This window comes from Harpia harpyja, chromosome W (assembly GCF_026419915.1).
Source record: "Harpia harpyja isolate bHarHar1 chromosome W, bHarHar1 primary haplotype, whole genome shotgun sequence".
Taxonomy (NCBI): Eukaryota; Metazoa; Chordata; class Aves; order Accipitriformes; family Accipitridae; genus Harpia; species Harpia harpyja.
The window spans coordinates 5,671,486-5,691,134 of record NC_068968.1 but is presented as its reverse complement, the minus strand read 5'-3'; positions in this window follow the sequence as shown (position 1 = coordinate 5,691,134).

The window sequence follows — 19,649 nt, the reverse complement described above, 5'->3', positions numbered from 1 at the left end:
TGCCAAATATCAAGTATCGAGTATCAAATACCAAATACCAAACAAATGCAAATGACAATTGTCCCAAATACACAAATGTCCAACCCAGCAATAGCTTTCGCTTATGACTTATGGGCAGACGCCTAGGCTTCTACACAAACGGGTACCCTCTGAGCCCCAACCCTGCGAAGCTTTCGCCGCGCCTTACGGGCAGGCTATCCGAACAAATTCCAAAGAAGTGCCTTACGCTTTCTCCAGGGAACGTTGCGAGGAGCTTTGTGAGTCGAGAGCGATGGTTCCCCCCCGAGAATCCCTCGGTGCCGGCTGGAGTTCGATCACCACTCGATCTCGTCCAGTCTCACTCGCAAGGTCCCACCTGGGTCGCCAAAACTGTTGCCGAAATCTGGAATAAAACTCCTTAACAACAATGAGAAGTTAAGAAGCAGGCACTCCTTTATTGCAGCGCTGGGCACACGGGGGATCGCTCCACCTATCGTGTGCATCTGTCTGGTTTAACTATGCAGGTTAAATGCACACCTGTTATACATATTCACTAGATTTCCGAGAAATGTTATACATAATCATTAGTTTTCCGGGAAACTATTAACATATGTAAATGTCCTTTACGCAAGCGCAGTGAAGGTCTCTGGTGGTCTTCAGAAGCCCTCTGGTGGTCTTCCATAGTCTTCCTCACTTGTCCGCTTCTTGACCTCTCTTAGGTGATTCTGCGCAGTACGATTCTCACCATCATCTATATTAGTTTACATAAAAATGCATACTATGTCTATTCTTAAATTTAACCTTTCTAATAATTGGTCCTTCAGTCACACCTTCTTCTTAATATTCTTATGTTAAAACAATCATTGGTTAATCTCACTTAACTCTACTGATTGGAATCCTCGATAATTAGATCGAGGTGGGAAGGGTAAGGGGTTTCCAGGCAGCAAACTGGTGTCCATAACAGTTTCCCTAGTTTCCTAAAACAAAACACTACAAAGCAACAAATCTTTGTCAAAGTTTCTGTGGTTAACTGATTTTAGACAATACTTGAATTCTTATAGTCACACATAGTACATTTTCTAAAGTTCCTAAGTTCCTATGACTACATTTCAAACTTAACACTCCCATACCTATGCTTCACAATTTTCTACTTCTTAATCAAACCACACTCTTATATATATAATTAGATTTTAATTTCTTTATCAAAATATTTTCAACATTCCCCCCTTTGAAAGTTTTGAAAATCATTTCAATACTTTCACTATAATTTTACTAATCATTCACTATATGTCTGGGATTGTTTGTCCATCTTGCTGTCTTGCAACAGCTTGGATGATCATGCGATTAAAAGAAGTTTTACGAGTAATTTGCTTTTTCAAAAAAATAATAAATCAAAATGATCATTACAAAAATTATCAACAAAGTTGATACTGTACTAATCAATTATTTAATCCAAGAACTTAGATTCCAGCCTAATCCCTTAAAGATCTTGTCTATCCAACTCTCTTGCATATCTTGTTGCAACTCATGTGTGTCTTTCTCAATTTTTTCCCAATAATTCCAAATCATGTTCTACATTCTGAGTTACATTCGGAATGTGTATACAACAATGGTCTATTCTGTCTTTTAAATATCCACACACTCCGTGTTCTTTGAGTAAAAACATATCTGAAGCCATTCTATTTTGTAGAGTCATTTTGAAAGTGGTCTGTAATTGTATATTTAGATCTCTAAATCCTTTTCTGGTCACATTGGCCAGTTTCTCTACCTGTCCTGTTAGTTGGTACAGCCAGTCTCGATTCCTATATATTGCCAAAGGGGTTAGTAGAGATTCTAGGGTTTAACTAATTCTAACTCCGGTGGAGGGTTCATTCCATTCATCCTCTATTTCTGACCTTTTCGCCCGTTCTAATTTCAAATTTTCTAACAATCCTTTAAAAGGAGACTTTTTCCAAATTAGGCATAATGTTTGCATTCCCAAAGTGATTTGTTTTACCTTCCCATCAAGAGGAAGATGGGTTGTCCAGGTTCCATCACTCATTGCCCAAACTAAGTGTCCTGGACTCTGAATAGTAGTTTTTCCACAACTAAATATTGTTCCTCTTTTAGGTTTAAAGGTTTCAGTCAATTGGAGATAATTTTTAAGTCCTCTACACAAGCAGCCATACTTCACGGCTGCTGCTAAAGGTGGAATTCTTTGGGAGGTAAATTAATTGTTCGGCTTGTCTCTTATTTTTTGTCTTTTTCTTCAGTTCAATTTGTCCTGTTAGATACTCGCCTTTTCCCTTATCTCTCATCCAACTAATTTCTAATTTGTCAGGATCAAATTCTGGAATCTGAGTAAAATTACATCCCAATCCCAAAGTACCTCCATAGTTCACTGTTACTTGTTGTTTAGCCACAATCTCAGACCGGACCCCCACCAATATTTTTTTCCAAATCAAAATCCATTTCCCCCAGATTCCAAAATGATATGGAAGATTAGACATGCTTCAAAGTCAGTTTTAAGGTTCTAGGGTCTCTATATACAACTTTCCAAGATGATGGAGCTTTCTTCACCCGAGTATAGTGGATCCATGCATCTGATTCAGCAATCTTGACAGCGGTGAAAGTAGTCAACAATACTTGAAAGGGTCCTTTCCAGCGTTCCTGAAGAGGTTCAGAAGTCCATGTCTTCATATAGACATAATCACCTGGTTGGAAATCATGTACTGGATTTTCCAAAGAAAGAGGTCTGTTCCAAACAACCACACTCCGAAGCACAGTTAAAGTTTTTCCTAAAGAAAGCAGATAGTTATATACATCTTGTTTTCCTTTTAAATGTATGCTCAGATTTGGTTCAGGAGATTCATAAGGTTTACCATATAGTAGCTCATAGGGATTGATCAATGTCCCACTCTTTGGCTGAACCCAAATTCGTAAAAGGGCGAGTGGGAGTGCCTGAGGCCATTTCAAATTGGTTTCCTGACATATTTTACTAATTTGTCTTTTCAATGTTTGATTCATTCTTTCCACCTTCCCACTAGATTGTGGTCTCCAAGGGGTATGTAAGTCCCATATAATTCTCAAAATTCTACTAACACCCTGGACCACTTCTGCAACAAAATGGGAACCTCTATCAGAAGAGATTCCAATTGGTACTCCAAATCTCGGGATAATTTCTTGTAATAACCATTTAATGACCTCCTTTGCTTGATTGGTCCGACAGGGAAAGGCTTCTGGCCATCCTGTAAAAGTATCAACCCCCACCAGAATGTATCGATACCCATTTTGTCGAGGTAACTCTGAAAAATCTATTTGCCAATAATCCCCTGGTTCCATTCCTGATTTCAATATTCCCATTTGAACCTTCTTCTTTACAACTGGATTGGGGTTTTTTTTGGTTTTTTATTTTTAAAACATATCTCACATTTCGCGGTTGTCATTTTAGCTATTTCTAGCATTTTTATTGATACCACTTGCATTTTCAAAAGAGTTACTAATGCTTCTGCCCCCCAATGACATTCCTTATGTTTTGTCCGTACTATTTCCCTCATTACAAATGGTGGGATTACTACTTGACCTTTGATGTCACCCACCATCCTTTCAGATTTTCCTTGCATTTAATAATCTCCCCAATTTCTCACCCTCCTCTGAATACTTAGTTTTTTCCTTTGGTAATGCAATAGTTTTTGTAGGAATTAATGCCATTTGTAAGGCATTCCTTTTGGCTGCTTCCCTAGCTGATTTATCTGCTAATCTGTTCCCTACAATCTCTTTTGCATTCTCTGATTGATGTGCTTTACAGTGCATGATTGCTACTGCAGTTGGTTTCTGAACTGCTTGTAATAAGTGCAAAACTTCTTCTTTATATTTAATGTTGGACCCCTGAGAGGATAATAATCCTCTTTCTTTCCATAAAATCCCATGGACATGGACCACACCAAACGCATATTTCGAATCAGTCCAGATATTTACTTTCTTTTCTTCACTCAATTCTAGAGCCCTTGTCAAAGCCACTAATTCCGCCTTCTGAGCTGAAGTTGTGCTCAGCAAAGCGTTGGCTTCTATAACTGATTTTTCAGTTGTTACCGCATATCCTGCATAGCGGATTCCATTTTCAACGAAACTGCTATCATCTGTGTACAATTCCCAGTCCGGATTGTCCATCGGTACATCCGTCAGATCCTCTTGACTGGAATATACATATTCAATGGTTGTCAGGCAATCATGTTCCAGTTGTCCTTCTTCCTGTATAGAACTCAGAAAAACTACAGGATTAGTTAAGTTAGTGGTTTTCAAAATCACATTATCTTGTTCCATTAAAATTACCTGATATTTCATCATTCTGCTCGGGGATAGCCAATGGCCCCCCTTTTGCTCCGGCACTGATATCACCATATGTGGCACATATACCACCATCATTCTTCTCAAAGTCAATTTTCAAGCCTCCTGTATTATCATCACAGTGGCTGCTACTGCTCTCAAACAAGCAGGCCAGCCCTTACTTACAAAGTCCAATTGTTTGGAAAAATATCCAACCGGTCGCTTCCAACTTCCCATCTTCTGAGTCAGCACTCCCAGTGCAATGTGTTGTTTCTCATGTACAAATAACTGGAAGTCTTTAGTCAGATCCGGAAGTCCCAGGGCTGGTGCTGTCATCAGGGCCTGTTTTAGATTCTTGAAAGCTCTCTGCTGATCTGGACCCCATTCAAATGGTGGACCTTTAAGAGCTTCATATAATGGTTTAGCCAACAGACCATAGTTCATTATCCATAGCCGACACCACCCAGTCATTCCCAAAAAGGTTCTCAATTCGTGGGTATTTCTCGGCTCCGGGATACTGCAAATTGCTTCTTTGCGGTCTGTTCCCAACTGTCTTTGCCCTTGTGAGATTTCAAAACCCAGATATATCACAGTCTGTTTTGCTGTCTGGGTCTTAGTTCTAGAGACTTTGTATCCGCTTAGCCCCAAAAAGTTTAAAAGATCAATTGTTACCTTTATACACACTGGTCTCGCTTCTGTCGCTATCAATATGTCGTCTACATACTGTAGGAGCAAAAGTCCAGGTTTGGGACCATCTCGTTTCCACATCTCAAGTTCTTTTGCTAATTGGCTCCCAAAAATTGTTGGACTGTTCTTGAATCCTTGCGGCAATCTTGTCCATGTCAATTGCGTTTTTTGTCCTGTTTTTGGATTTTCTCACTCGAAAGCAAATAATTTTCGACTTCCTTCTTCCAGGGGTATACAAAAGAAAGCATCCTTCAAATCAAGCACTGTAAACCACTGGTGATTCTCCCCTAGAGCTGTTAAAAGTGTATATGGATTGGCCACTACAGGATGTATATCTTTCACTATCTGATTTATCGCCCTCAGATCCTGTACTAATCTATATTCTCCTGATGGCTTTTTCACTGGTAAAATTGGAGTATTATATTCAGATTCACACTCCTCTCAAATTCCATATTCCAAAAATTTATCAATTAATTTCTTGATTCCCAATCTAGCCTCAGGTTTAACCGGATACTGCTTTAATCTCACTGGCTTCACATTTTCCTTCAGTTCTACTTTTACAGGCTGTGCCATTTTAGATTCTCCAGGTATCTCTGTGTTCCAAACTGTAGGGATCACAGCATCATCAACTTCTTGCGGCATCTCCTGAATCTTAACCTTCTCCTGTATCATCAATATTTCTCCTGTCTTTGATTCTGGTATTTTTAAAAGAATTTCTCCTCCCTCAAAAGCTATCTGTGCATTTAATTTGGATAACAAATCTCGACCCAACAAGGGTATCGGACATTCTGGCACATACAAAAATTCATGTGTAATTGCCTTATTTCCAAATTTTAAATCAAGGGGTTGAAAGAATGGTCTATTTTCCTGTTTCCCAGTCGCTCCAATTATGTTCGCTGTTTTATTTCCCAATTTCCCTTTATAAGTATTCAAAACAGAATATACTGCTCCCATATCAACTAAAAATTCAACTTTATCATTTCCCAGCTTAATTGTAACCAGAGGTTCAGCTGGGTTCCCCTCCGGTCCCCTTCATTCATTTAAAGTCATCATTTTTGCAGCCTCTTGCTGACTTGTTTGCAATTTAGGGCAATCCTTTTTCCAATGTCCATCCTCCTTACAATATGCACACTGATTCATTCCTAGAGGTGCATTAGGTTCCCGGTTACCAAAGTTTCTAAAACCTCCTCTTCCCCGAGCTCGTCCTCTTCCTCTTGCTGCATTCCCTGTTAAGACAGCTATTAATCTACTGTCTCTGATCTTTTTTTTTCTTTTCTTTTCTTTGCTTTTCTTCTTTCTCTCGATTATTATAGACTTTCCATGCTGCTTCTAACATTTTATTTAAATTTCTTGAATCCTCTCCCTCCAATTTTTGGAGTTTTCGCCTTATATCAGGCGCTGACTGCCCCATAAAAATCGAAGCCAATTGTTGTTGTTCTGCCTCTGTTTCCAATTTCAAATCAGTATATTTTCTAGCAGTTTCCTTCAATTTTTCCAAAAACACAGAGGGAGATTCATTTTTATCTTGCTTTATCTCATATAATTTAGACCAATTCAAAGCTTTCGGCATTGCATGCTTTACTCCATACAATACCCATTTTTGATATCGAGTTAACCTTCTCCTGTGTACAGGGTCATTTGGATCCTACTGGGGATCTCCCGAAGGAAAACTCTGTTCCAAAGTTCCAGAGAGCATTTCATTCAGAAGTGCTGCCTCTGCTTGTGCTTTTCCAGTTTTTAATATCATCTGTTTTTCAGTACTATCCAATAAATTATTCTCCCTGACTCAATACTCCTTTCCCGTGAATGTGAGGGAGAGAGATCCTGCTCCTCCCTTGGTGGGGCTATTTCTAATTCTAGTTCCATTTCATCTTCTTTTGGTACCGTACATCTAATGCACCTCCTTCCAATATCACAAGCCAAACAACAACTCTTAGCTTTCTTATTTTCTGAAGTTAATGTCATCACCAAATTGTCTCGACTAATTAACTTGCATTCTTTTTGCCAATCCATTCTCTGCCTCAAATAAAAGAACAGATCCACATATGGCACTTCATTTATCCTCTCTCCTACAAAATAACATTAACTGTAATATAGTATTATAACTTAAAGTTCCATTTGTTTTTCCTGATCTTCCAAAACATACAAAGGCCACCAATGATTACAATATTCAATCATTTGACTTTTACGTAAATCATCATGTAATTCACTCCAATGTGCCAATAAACATCCCAATGGTGATGTTTTCAGTATCTTTTCATCAGTGGTTATATTTCCCATACTCTTACTCTTAAATAATTTGGCTAATGCCATTATACTTATATATCAAATACCAAATGCACCAAATATCAAATATCAAAGTTCCAAATATTAATAACCAAATATCAAATGCCAAATATCAAGTATCGAGTATCAAATACCAAATACCAAACAAATGCAAATGACAATTGTCCCAAATACACAAATGTCCAACCCAGCAATAGCTTTCGCTTATGACTTATGGGCAGACGCCTAGGCTTCTACACAAACGGGTACCCTCTGAGCCCCAACCCTGCGAAGCTTTCGCCGCGCCTTACGGGCAGGCTATCCGAACAAATTCCAAAGAAGTGCCTTACGCTTTCTCCAGGGAACGTTGCGAGGAGCTTTGTGAGTCGAGAGCGATGGTTCCCCCCCGAGAATCCCTCGGTGCCGGCTGGAGTTCGATCACCACTCGATCTCGTCCAGTCTCACTCGCAAGGTCCCACCTGGGTCGCCAAAACTGTTGCCGAAATCTGGAATAAAACTCCTTAACAACAATGAGAAGTTAAGAAGCAGGCACTCCTTTATTGCAGCGCTGGGCACACGGGGGATCGCTCCACCTATCGTGTGCATCTGTCTGGTTTAACTATGCAGGTTAAATGCACACCTGTTATACATATTCACTAGATTTCCGAGAAATGTTATACATAATCATTAGTTTTCCGGGAAACTATTAACATATGTAAATGTCCTTTACGCAAGCACAGTGAAGGTCTCTGGTGGTCTTCAGAAGCCCTCTGGTGGTCTTCCATAGTCTTCCTCACTTGTCCGCTTCTTGACCTCTCTTAGGTGATTCTGCGCAGTACGATTCTCACCATCATCTATATTAGTTTACATAAAAATGCATACTATGTCTATTCTTAAATTTAACCTTTCTAATAATTGGTCCTTCAGTCACACCTTCTTCTTAATATTCTTATGTTAAAACAATCATTGGTTAATCTCACTTAACTCTACTGATTGGAATCCTCGATAATTAGATCGAGGTGGGAAGGGTAAGGGGTTTCCAGGCAGCAAACTGGTGTCCATAACAGTTTCCCTAGTTTCCTAAAACAAAACACTACAAAGCAACAAATCTTTGTCAAAGTTTCTGTGGTTAACTGATTTTAGACAATACTTGAGTTCTTATAGTCACACATAGTACATTTTCTAAAGTTCCTAAGTTCCTATGACTACATTTCAAACTTAACACTCCCATAACCTATGCTTCACAATTTTTTACTTCTTAATCAAACCAAACTCTTTTATATAATTAGATTTTAATTTCTTTATCAAAATATTTTCAACACTCCCTTGCACTCATGGGAAAGGGACAGGAAAAAGGCCATTATAGATCACTTTTAATCCCTATGCTAGGAACCAACAGTAACTTCTCCTGAAGTGAGCTATTTTGCTCATTTTGTCCAATTGAAGTCTCAGTACTTTATTCTTATGGAAATGAATAGGAAAAATGCTACCTTCAAGGAAACATTTTCAATGGCTGATTCTCACTAAGGGTCTAACACTCAGAATATGCATGTGCCCGTCCTGAATGCATAGAAACAAACTTCTACAAGAAAAAGCTGTGACTATGCAACCATGCACATGCTATTATCTACAAAAGAAGGCTCTGACCAAATTGGTCCTCAGTCAAAAAACATTCAAGCTTTCTCACCATAATCTCAAAAGGAGTAACACTGATTGACAAAGAGGACTCAGAACTGTTTGAGGGACGAACCCCAAACAGCTTTACTGACAAAGTCAGTATTGCATTAAACAAAGCATTCCCAAAGCTCTACTCCAATACAGGGTTAAGGAACTAAACATTTTCCAGACACCTTTTTAATCCTGTACTTGACAGTAAAGGGCTTGCACTAAACATACTCTTTACAATGCTTGTTGTAAATTGTACAAGAAAAAAAAATACACGTACCAGTGTACAATGCATCTCAGTCAAGCGATGGTCCTCCTGGCACATGTGCACATCTACTTGCCTTAGGCAATGCCTGTATCACAGACTGCCTGAGCGACCTTGCACCAAATGGTTTGAAAGCCTGTGCCTCAGTTTCCTCACTTGGGGGTGTAAGGTATCAATATTGCCCTGTTGCACAAGCCTCTCTGCATTTGGGAGGTGGCACAGAGACCACTGGTACTGGAAACCTTGCAAAGCTCAGACTATTGGATCTAATGCTGTTTTGCATTAGCAAACTATTTATTAATACACTGTCACAGCAATCAAATATTGTCCACTAGCAGCTTCTGCGGTTCTCCACAAACAATGACAAGCCCTCACAAAACTTCTCTCTTAATCCAAGGGCCAGACTGCCTGCACTGGTGACTCGGTTTCTTACCATTTCTGCCTTTAATAGCTGCAGCACTGATTAGATTGCTTGGAGTAGCCCACGTTCAGCAGTTTAATGGGTACCAGCCCAGACAGACTAATGGATCTGGAGACCAGGAAAGAGCAGGAAGGTGAGCTGAGTGGAGAATTTTGAGGCTTTTAAGGCAGAAAAGTAGCAGCTAGACATGGGGTAGCTGACTCAGAGCCTTGGTGGAGACAGATACCCTCGCTGATAGTCCTCAGTCATTCATCACACTGCGACATGCCCATGAAAACCGGTCATTTCTAGAAACAATTTGCAAAATGCAAAGCAGAGCTGGAAAGGGTTCCTGGGGCTCAGGGCCAGACACACAGCCAGGTGAATTATTGTAGAGTCTGAGCTCACAGGCTTTTCCTTCTCCTAAAGAAGTGCATTTCCATTCCTGATGCCTCGTATCACCACCTAGGAGATGTCAGTGCCTCAGAGAAACCACAAGTCCTTGCTCCATCCAGCATGATCCATTTTTCTGGCTCTGAGAGGTCCAGACAAGGAATACCTGCTCCTCCTTCTCATAACTACCAGACCCTAATAAACAAGGTCTGCTGCGGAGAAAGAGGTCTTGGATTCAGTCCTGTGCAGGTTTTTAGCCCCCTTCATCCTGCAGATGTTTCTGCTGGCTTCATGCATCCCCCATGGGAGTTCATCTAATGTTGCCAGTGCTGCAGTCTCCTACTGCCTTGCTGCAGGTTCCTTCAGTGGAAAGCAGCTGAGGCTTGGGACAAGAGCTAGCAAGTAGTTTGCATCTCATACAGTGTCCTCAGACCTTTAAAATGCACAGGAAGAGGTTCAGCAGATCATACGTTTGTCCCAGTCCTTTAGCTGCTTTGAACTTCACTGAAGGAAGTCATTAAGGAAGTCATACCGATGAACTGAAATTTCTGCTCTGCCCTCTGGTCAGTCCCATATTTTGAAATTATACAAACATTTCTTTATGTATGACAGCCTATAAGCATTTTTTAATATTGAATTGTAAATAATGCCAAGCCAAAAATTCAGAGCTAGAAACATCAGCTTGTCTCTTTCAAACGTCCTCCTGGCTTGCCTAAGTACTGGAGGAATCTCAAGCAAACATGTGATGCCTCAGACCACGTGTTTGTTGTGTTAGTTTGGCAAGTTGGCTAGGGAAGATGCCGCTGAGATACAACACAGATCTGTGTTGTATTATACCATCATGAGCTCATAGAAAGACACAGAAAAGGAGGTACAGGCCACTGTTGGTGTAGCTTTGACCAGCTAGACAACAACTAAGGCATGAGTTCACTTGTTACAAAGTAACAACATGTCATTTAAAAGTGCCTAAGGGAGTAAAGTTTTCCTTTCTTGCATTTTCATCACTATTATATTTATCAGACTGTACCACAAGGTAGTCTTCAAAACGGAGACCCTTTGGGTTTAAAAGGATAAATTTAGGCAAAGGCTTTTTGTACTGTCATCTCAGGAATGGATCCAGATGCCTTAGGATTCCTCCAGCCATTCTTCCAGCATTTATGTCCCAAAGGCAGAAAACACCTATCGTTACCACTCTACTGTTAATGTAGCAAGTGACACCGAAGTAAAAAGGAAGATGCTAACCCAGGTATGCAGGAATATTTCTAATTTTAGAAAATTCAGTCTGCCTATCGGAAAATCAACCCTATGATTTCAGTTGGGCACAGTGTTCTTTATCTCCTTCTGTTCATTTATGCTAACATTAACAGGCTCTATTTAAGAGAAATGCTATTAAATTAGACAAATCTTTAAGTTGAAAGCTTACTTAGCTGTATTTAGGAATAAATGAAGTAATCTACAACCATGCTGTTTTAAGAAGGTACCTTTGATATACCTGGGTAAAAAAAAACATTATATACAAAGACATTCTATGTAAATTTTATTTAATGGATATATCCTTTCAGCATTTTTTTTTTAAATATAATGACACCATTTCTTCAGCTAGAGAAAACAATGAATTGCAGTGCTACAAGAAATGGATTCCTGAGGATGACAGGGAGGTAAATATTTTGTTAGGGAGTTATTGATGGTTTTATTTGCTTTTTTCTTATTTAATCTAGTGATGACTTTCCCCTTTGCCTGTTCTCAGCCAGGATTCACTCTAACAGCTGGTGACCAGGCAATCACACTCACTCAGGAAATTATCAAATACCAGGGGCCTTCATTTGCATAGCCATGTTAATCTGGTGTTCACAGCACATCCTTCAGTTCACCTTTAATAAATAAATCCCACAAAGAAAATAGCAGATGGGAATGAAGGTTGCTGTGCTTCTTTACAAAGTAAGCAGTAGCTCAAGCAGCCTCAGAAGGGATGGTTCTGCCCCCTCTACTGAACAGAACAGCACCCTCCTCTGCGAGCAGTACTGCTGCTTTCACAAATAAGCCCTCTGAAATAAGGTGCTCAGTGTAAGGGTGAAGAAATCAAGCCCAAAATCAGTTTACTGCTGGGCCAGTTCCTGGCTTTGGTTTTCCCACATCAGTCAAAAGGAAAATGGATTCCTGCACTGTCAAGACAAAATTTTTCATTTTCAGGTAAACTTTTTCCTCCTGTACCATCAGACCCTGGAGCCTGATGCATGGTTACACTTTTTCTAACCTTGACACATCACTGCTATTGCAAAAGCTGCAACAAATTCCTTTTGCTCTCTGTTCAAGGAGAGTTTCACCAATCTCCAGGAGAAAACAACAGCCCCAGTTTAAATCCAGCCTGCGCTTTCTCTGCACAGACAGTATGAAAGAAAAAACAAGAGGTGAAATGTAAGCCAAAGTACCACTGGTTTCCTAACCGACTAAAAGCATGAAGACTCCATCCTTGAAACACAACAGTAAATGACCCTGTGACAACAAACACAATCCCAGAGAGGTCACCATATGCAGAAACACATCCTCCTTTCTCCAACACCTTTTCCCTTGGCCCCCTCCAAACACTGCCCGTGCAGGCTCCAGCTGTCTCCTACCTCTGAAGCACCTTCTGCCACAGCAGCAATGTTCTTCTGCAGAGTTCGACACCTCTATCACCCCAACCTTAATCAAAGGATAAATAAAGGGCCTGAGAAAGTCTACAATGGGTCCACCTTTCCCAGCCTTGTCCTCTTTTTTAAGCTGTGGGGCTCTTTTCTGAATGAAATTTTTGTAAGTACAGCTGGTAGATGAGTGTTGGAAATCGGTGCCAGGAGCTGGGGCTGGAAGAGAAGACAGGATTTTTGAGCTGGAAGGCATGGGAGCCTGGGAGGGGGCAGAAGAGGGGCTCTGCAGCAGGGCGAGGGGCTCTGCAGTGAGGGGCTGCCAAACAGGGCGAGGCGCAAAGACACATGCGATGATGACTCACTGGGCAAGTCTGTATTAGCGACTATAGTCTCTATTATCACTCCCCTTCCACCTTCTGGAAGGAGCGGGGCGGGAAGATTGCCCCTGTGGGAAGCAGCCTGGGACAGGACGTGGGGGAGACATGGGGTTTGCAGAAGGGCTCTGAGCGAGCAGCAGAGGCTGCCGAGGTAGTGGTGCATCAGGAGCTCGGGGCAACAGGGGCAAGGCCTTTCCCTCCGTGCTGTGGCCCCATACTTACATCTGGACACCTGTGGCCAGGGCTACACTTTGGGGTGGAGTATACAGGCAGGAGCCCCGCTGCCAGCTCACCCCCTGCTTACACACCTATCCCATGCACAGCACTGCTGCCTCCTTCTCCTTACAAAGGAAGCAAGAGCCATAAGCTACCTCTCCAGCACATGCAAGCACAGCAGTACACTTTGAAACGCGTTTCCTCTAAAAACATCCCAGACAAAACAGATGCCAAGATCAACAGCGTAATTCTCTGCCTCCAAAGAAGCGGGGTACTGCTGAGACCGTCCACTGCACACAGAGAGAGCACTTTCCACCAGCTGTACCAACACACCCTCACCAGGTATTGCCTGTTAATTAATTATTTGCACTAGCAGATCTTCCCCACGTTGAGTTTCGGAATGTTGGGCCATTATGGGACTTGGATTCCTCCCATTACGAGGCAACAGCATCTTTTTAAAGAAATAAAAATAGCACTGCTAAATGGGTACAACTACCTCTTATATTACTAGAGTTACCACAGAATGCATCGTTGGTATAATTCCACTCAAGTCTGCTTGACTTACTCTGTCGATGATTTTTTTGAGCCCTTACATCTTACCAGTTTACTGAAAAGGCTTTTTTTTTTTTTTTTTGGACAAAAGCCCAAATAAAATACTTCGCAGTCCATGTAATTCTGGGCCTTCCTATGTTCCTATATGTCTCTTTCTCTAAAGCGGATAAATCAATCATGCATTTTGTTTTCAAGTAATGCCATCAAATGCCAGACAGACATCATCTAACCCAAGAACCCATTAACTGACCCAAGCTTTGCTCCCCACAAGACCAAATGTTTTAACAGACTCAAGATTTAAATGCATTTTATCAAAACTCTAACATACATACATATACATATATCTCATCCCTTCTGCTCTAAACAGGACCAGGGAAAAACTGAAAAAGCTTAATTCCAATAATTTACTCCAGAGCTGTCTTGTGGCTCAAGAGGCTGATTCACAGGTCAAAGAAACTCACAATGAAATAGCAGCAGAGCTATTTTCATTCTCTGTTTCCCAAGAAAGAGTATTGCAGTTATGTTTGCCAATATTCACCGTTTACACCAATTAACCAAACATCCCTATTATTTATAACTTGGGGTAAGATTTCATCGCTTTTACACATATGCCCCTCTGCCTCTGACTAGACCCATGGATCCTACTTGAGGTTGCTCACAGAGTACAGTACGATTTTGCCTTAGTACACTTAGAAATATCTTTGTGAATGATATTTCACAGCATGCTCTTGCATGTCCCCTTCAGTTAGCAAAACATCATTTATATGCTCTACGTATCAGTATTCCTAAAGTTGTCCTCTTCATGTAAAACTGATTTTAAGTCAAGATGTTATGCAGCTGTTCCATAATTAAATTGCATACCATAAAAGCTGATGTAGAAAGTATTACCAGGTTGCAGAAGGTAAATATTCATAGATTAAGCTTGTTCTCTTTAGCTTGAAAAACTAGGCAAGTTAGAGATCATAACTTCTAAAATTAATCAAAACCTTGGCAGATGTATTAACAAAAATAAAGCTCAGTGTTTTAAAAAAATAAAAATAGTCTGCTTTAGTTGAAGCTCTGCTAAAATTACCTGATGTATAGGTGCCTAATGTGCATCATGTGCAAGACATTCTATACGCACAGAGACCTTTCTTATACACTTTCTTAATTACCTGCACTGCTTATCAATATTCACTCACTTGTTCATATACGCATACTCATTTAAAGCAACTTATCTTAGTAGGGCTATTTTCGTCACAGCTTGCTTTGAATACCGTCTCATTGTCAACATCAACTGGTCAACCCCTAGGTATACATATGATTCCCACAGGTACCCGCACATACAGAATCTGGCATTTGTGAGACAATGCCTGTGCAAAGGCTAACAAGGTGGGTAAAACAGTCTCACTTGGTGCATCCAAGATGGATGCTGCATCCTCTATCCACAGCGTAGACAAACACAAGACTAAGATTCACGTGATACAGTGAATTTACTGTGTGAGAAGGGAGAAAATGGGAGAGGATTTGCCTTCTGAAACTGGACAGTACTCTTCTCAAGAGCAAGAACTGCCGCTTTTATTAACTGTTTTCATAAATCATATAGAATCATAGAATCATTTAGGTTGGAAAAGACCTTCAAGATCATCGAGTCTAACCATTAACCATGCCCCCTAAACCATGCCCTGGAGTACCCTGTCCACTCACTTTTTGAATACCTCCAGGGATGGTGACTCAACCACTTCCCTGGGCAGCCCATTCCAATGTTTGACAACCCTCTCAGTAAAAAAATTTTTCCTAATATCTAACCTAAATCTCCCTTGCCTCAACTTGAGGCCATTTCCTCTTGTCCTAAATCTGCAGCTAAGAGGACTCCTCTGAGCCGAGTACTTAACAGTCCTTCTCCACTTGTACATACTTGACAAATACAAGTGTACTGCCCCTTAGGATGTGTTTTGGCTTGATGGGAGTTTTGTTTGTTTTTCCAGAAGAAATTACCAGAAAGCAGTAAATGCCAACAGCTCTTCAAGTATGCTTGCATGTTTCTGTATGGTTTGTAGCCCTGCCTCCAAAGGAAAAACACATGCACACAGTTTAGCATTGAAAATACTTCACACTGTACTGATGGCTTTTTTTCTTCTGAATCTCAGTTTGTAATTGTTGGAAGCAAGTTTTCTAGTCATAAAGTTAGCTGAGCTATTGGAAAAACCTGCTGTATATTATCGTTATACTGCTATCGACCAGCATGGAACTTACTGTCCTGTAACTACATATCTCAGATTATAAAATACATATGCATGTGTTCATTTCAAATGATCAGTTATTTATTTCATAGCTGAAGAAACATATCTCAACGTGAGAAAACAAGTATACACCTACTCACTCAACTGCAAGTTGTAAGCTTCACTGCAACACACCTTATAGTTTTAGTTTATTTCCAGAGGTGAAGATGACAACAGAAAGACTAGAGTCCAATGCTGTTTTCACCTACCCTGAATGTTATTTCAAGTTATTGCTCTGTGATTAATACAAAGATTACACAGTGATATGGCTTGAAAGGCTGATCATCGTTCACGCACTCTGGAGAGTGTGAGGTTTTGTACATGAATAATAGAGAAATGTGAATCAGCACAGGTAGATCAGTGATTTGTCTACGTCACACATACAACGAAGTGTTAATAGGTTAATTTGCAATTTGTTTCATTTTTATCCTTACATCTCTACCACTGGTAAGCCAGTTGGGCGAGATCCTTCATTTCTGTAATTCCAACTGTTTTACACTGTACTCAATATTTCCATCTCTAAACATGGGCCCACTCAAAACAAACAACTGATTTCAGGTTTTAAAAACACTTTTTTAGTTTTAAAACATCTCTAAGTTTTATAGCAGTCCAGTTGTATGTGCAACTCCAAAACATTCCTCGCCTGTAAATCCGCCAGCCTGATGCTCATTTACATCACAGGTCTTTCACCGAGCACAATGTTCCTGAGGTGGGTACAATGCAATATGTGCCAGCGTAGACTCTTTTCCATTGCCAGGGAAGTTAAAAAGATGCTTTAGTATGACTGAAAATTCAGGCTGGATGGAAAAACACACAAGTAGAAAATGCTGATTTAAAAAATGCCAAGTCACATCCTTTCATTGCCCACACGGAAAACCCATAGACCAGGTATGGTTATGGAGATCTCTTCCTCCATCCCACTATTGCCTAAAAGGACAAGGGGCAGATTTTTCACACTGCTTGGGACCCACAAAGATCTATAATTTGGTATTATGTTTCTGCATGCAGCCTCTGCATCATGCGGGAGCAAAGAAATGCTCCTGCTGCCTTGCAGCCCTGCCACTCCACAACTCCCAGGACACCTCAGAGCTCTGCACATCCACATCGGTTCTCCTTGGGTGGACATTCCCAGAGGAATTACGCTGCTGTGAGCATGCAAAGCTGTGTAATCCAAGCCACTTGAAGGATACACAAAAAAATTGTACATTTTCTCCTTAATAAACAGTCCCTCTGGACACAGAAGTCACAGACTGTCTCTGCTCTGCAGCACATGGGATAACTGCGCATCATTCACATCCTACATTTTCTCCATGTTGTTTCTTTCTTTTGCAGCGCTTGCAGATATCCACTGGGGAATGTGGTAATCCCAAAACACTGCTGCCTCCATGCTACATGGTTTTATCATTCATCAACATTAGCTGTGTTCATGCATGATAAAGTACTGGCTTATTTGTACAGGAAGTAAAGACAAATTAGGAAGTTTGTGTACTAACATTTTATCTGCCCTGGCTTTGACACACCATCCTGTCCTGTTATAGAACTGTGGTACTGAAAAAAAGCTATACAAAAATTACACGTACTCTCTGCTTCTAGTCCGCTTTCTTTTCCCCACGATCAAATCCCTTCTCATATTTCTGAAAAGACAAGCAATGTAGAAAGCACCTTGAAGGTTACCTTACTGCTTTTCCAGCAAATTATATGGCTGGCTGCCTGTATTGGGTTTGTGTGGCAAGGTTTTGGTAGCAGGGGGGGTTACAGGGGTGGCTTCTGTGAGAAGCTGCTGGAAGCTTCCCCTATGTCCGAGAGCCAATAAAAACCAGCTCTAAGATGGACCCGCCACCGGCCAAGGCCGAGCCAATCAGCAATACTGGTAGCGCCTCTGAGATAACATATTTAAGAAGGAAAAAAAAGTTGCGGGAGGCACAGAAACAGCAGCCGGAGAGAGGAGTGAGAACATGTAAGAGAAACAACCCTGCAGACACCAAGGTCAGTGAAGAAGGAGGGGGAGGAGGTGCTCCAGGCACCGGAGCAGAGATTCCCCTGCAGCCTGTGAGGAAGACCATGGTGAGGCAGGCTGTCCCCCTGCAGTCCATGGAGGTCCATGGTGGAGCAGATATCCACCTGCAGCCTGTGGAGGACCCCACGCCAGAGCAGGTGGGTTCCCGAAGGAGGCTGTGACCCTGTGGGAAGCCCGCGCTGGAGCACGTTCCTGGCAGGACCTGCGGATCTGTGGAGAGAGGAGCCCACGGAGCAGGTTTTCTGGCAGGACTTGTGACCCCGTGGGGGACCCACGCTGGAGCAGTGTGCTCCTGAAGGACTGCACTCCATGGAAGGGACCCATGCTGGAGCAGTTCATGAAGAACTGCAGCCCGTGGGAAGGACCCACGTTGGAGAAGTTCGTGGAGGACTGTCTCCTGTGGGAGGGACCCCACGCTGGAGCAGGGGAAGAGTGTGATGAGTCCTCCCCCTGAGGAGGATGAAGCGGCAGAAAATAACGTGTGATGAACTGACCGTAAACCCCATTCCCCGTCCCCCTGTGCCGCTGGAGGGGGTAGGTAGAGAATCCGGGAGTGAAGTTGTGCCTGGGAAGAAGGGAGGGGTGGGGGGAAGGTGTTTTGAGATTTGGTTTTATTTCTTATTACCCTACTCTGGTTGATTGGTAATAAATTGAGTTAATTTTCCCCAAGCTGAGCCTGTTTTGCCTGTGACAGTAATAGGTGAGTGATCTCTCCTGTCCTTATCTCGACCCGTGAGCCCTTTGTTATATTTTTTCTCCCCTGTCCAGCTGAGGAGGCAGGAGTGATAGAACGGCTTTGGTGGGCACCTGGCATCCAGCCAGGGTCAACCCACCTCACTGCCTCTGGAAAATGTCTAGGGAGCTGCATCAACATGCAAAGAACCTAAAAAGGAGGAGGGAATTTTTGACTGCTCTAATTGTCACTCTGTCCTGAAATTGAGACCTCCAGCACAGCAAAGACCTCTGACACCAAACAAAATCAGCAATGAACAACAATTAAGATGGTTTCCCACACAAACCTCAGTCCTGCCCTTGGCAAACTGCAGGTAATTTGCTTAGAGGAGAAATTTTCTTACGCTGTCAACTGGGCAACAAAATTGCCATCAAGGAAAAAAAAAAATGCAACAGTATCTCCATGCAGATGAGAAAAAGAGAGCACTATATTGTCTCTAGAAGAACCAAGAGAGATGCTATAGATTAGGTTCATTCAGTAAAATCAGATAACAGCATCTGACTTCTTTATCAGTCTGATACGCACCTACTTACTCCTAACTTACAGTGGACAGAGTAAAATATGGTTTAAGAATTACTTGTTCTCAAATTTCACTTATATTCTTAAAAGTACAGGACTTCAGGCTTAAATCTGCCACTCATGTCATGCCTGTTTCCCCTCTGTATTCAATCTAAAAGCAGTCTTTATTGAAATGATCATAAATTACACATTGACATTTGGCAGCCTTTGTTAAAAACAGAAACCTACCACAGCCTCATCACAGCTCTCTATTGCCATCTCCCCATTTCTGTAGCTAAATACACCCAGTGTGGCAAAGCAGCTGCATCATTTACTGTTCATTAAGAGGTAGAAATGATGCAGCAGGTGGATGTCAGGTATTGTCCATTACTTCACAATTACTTGTTCTGAA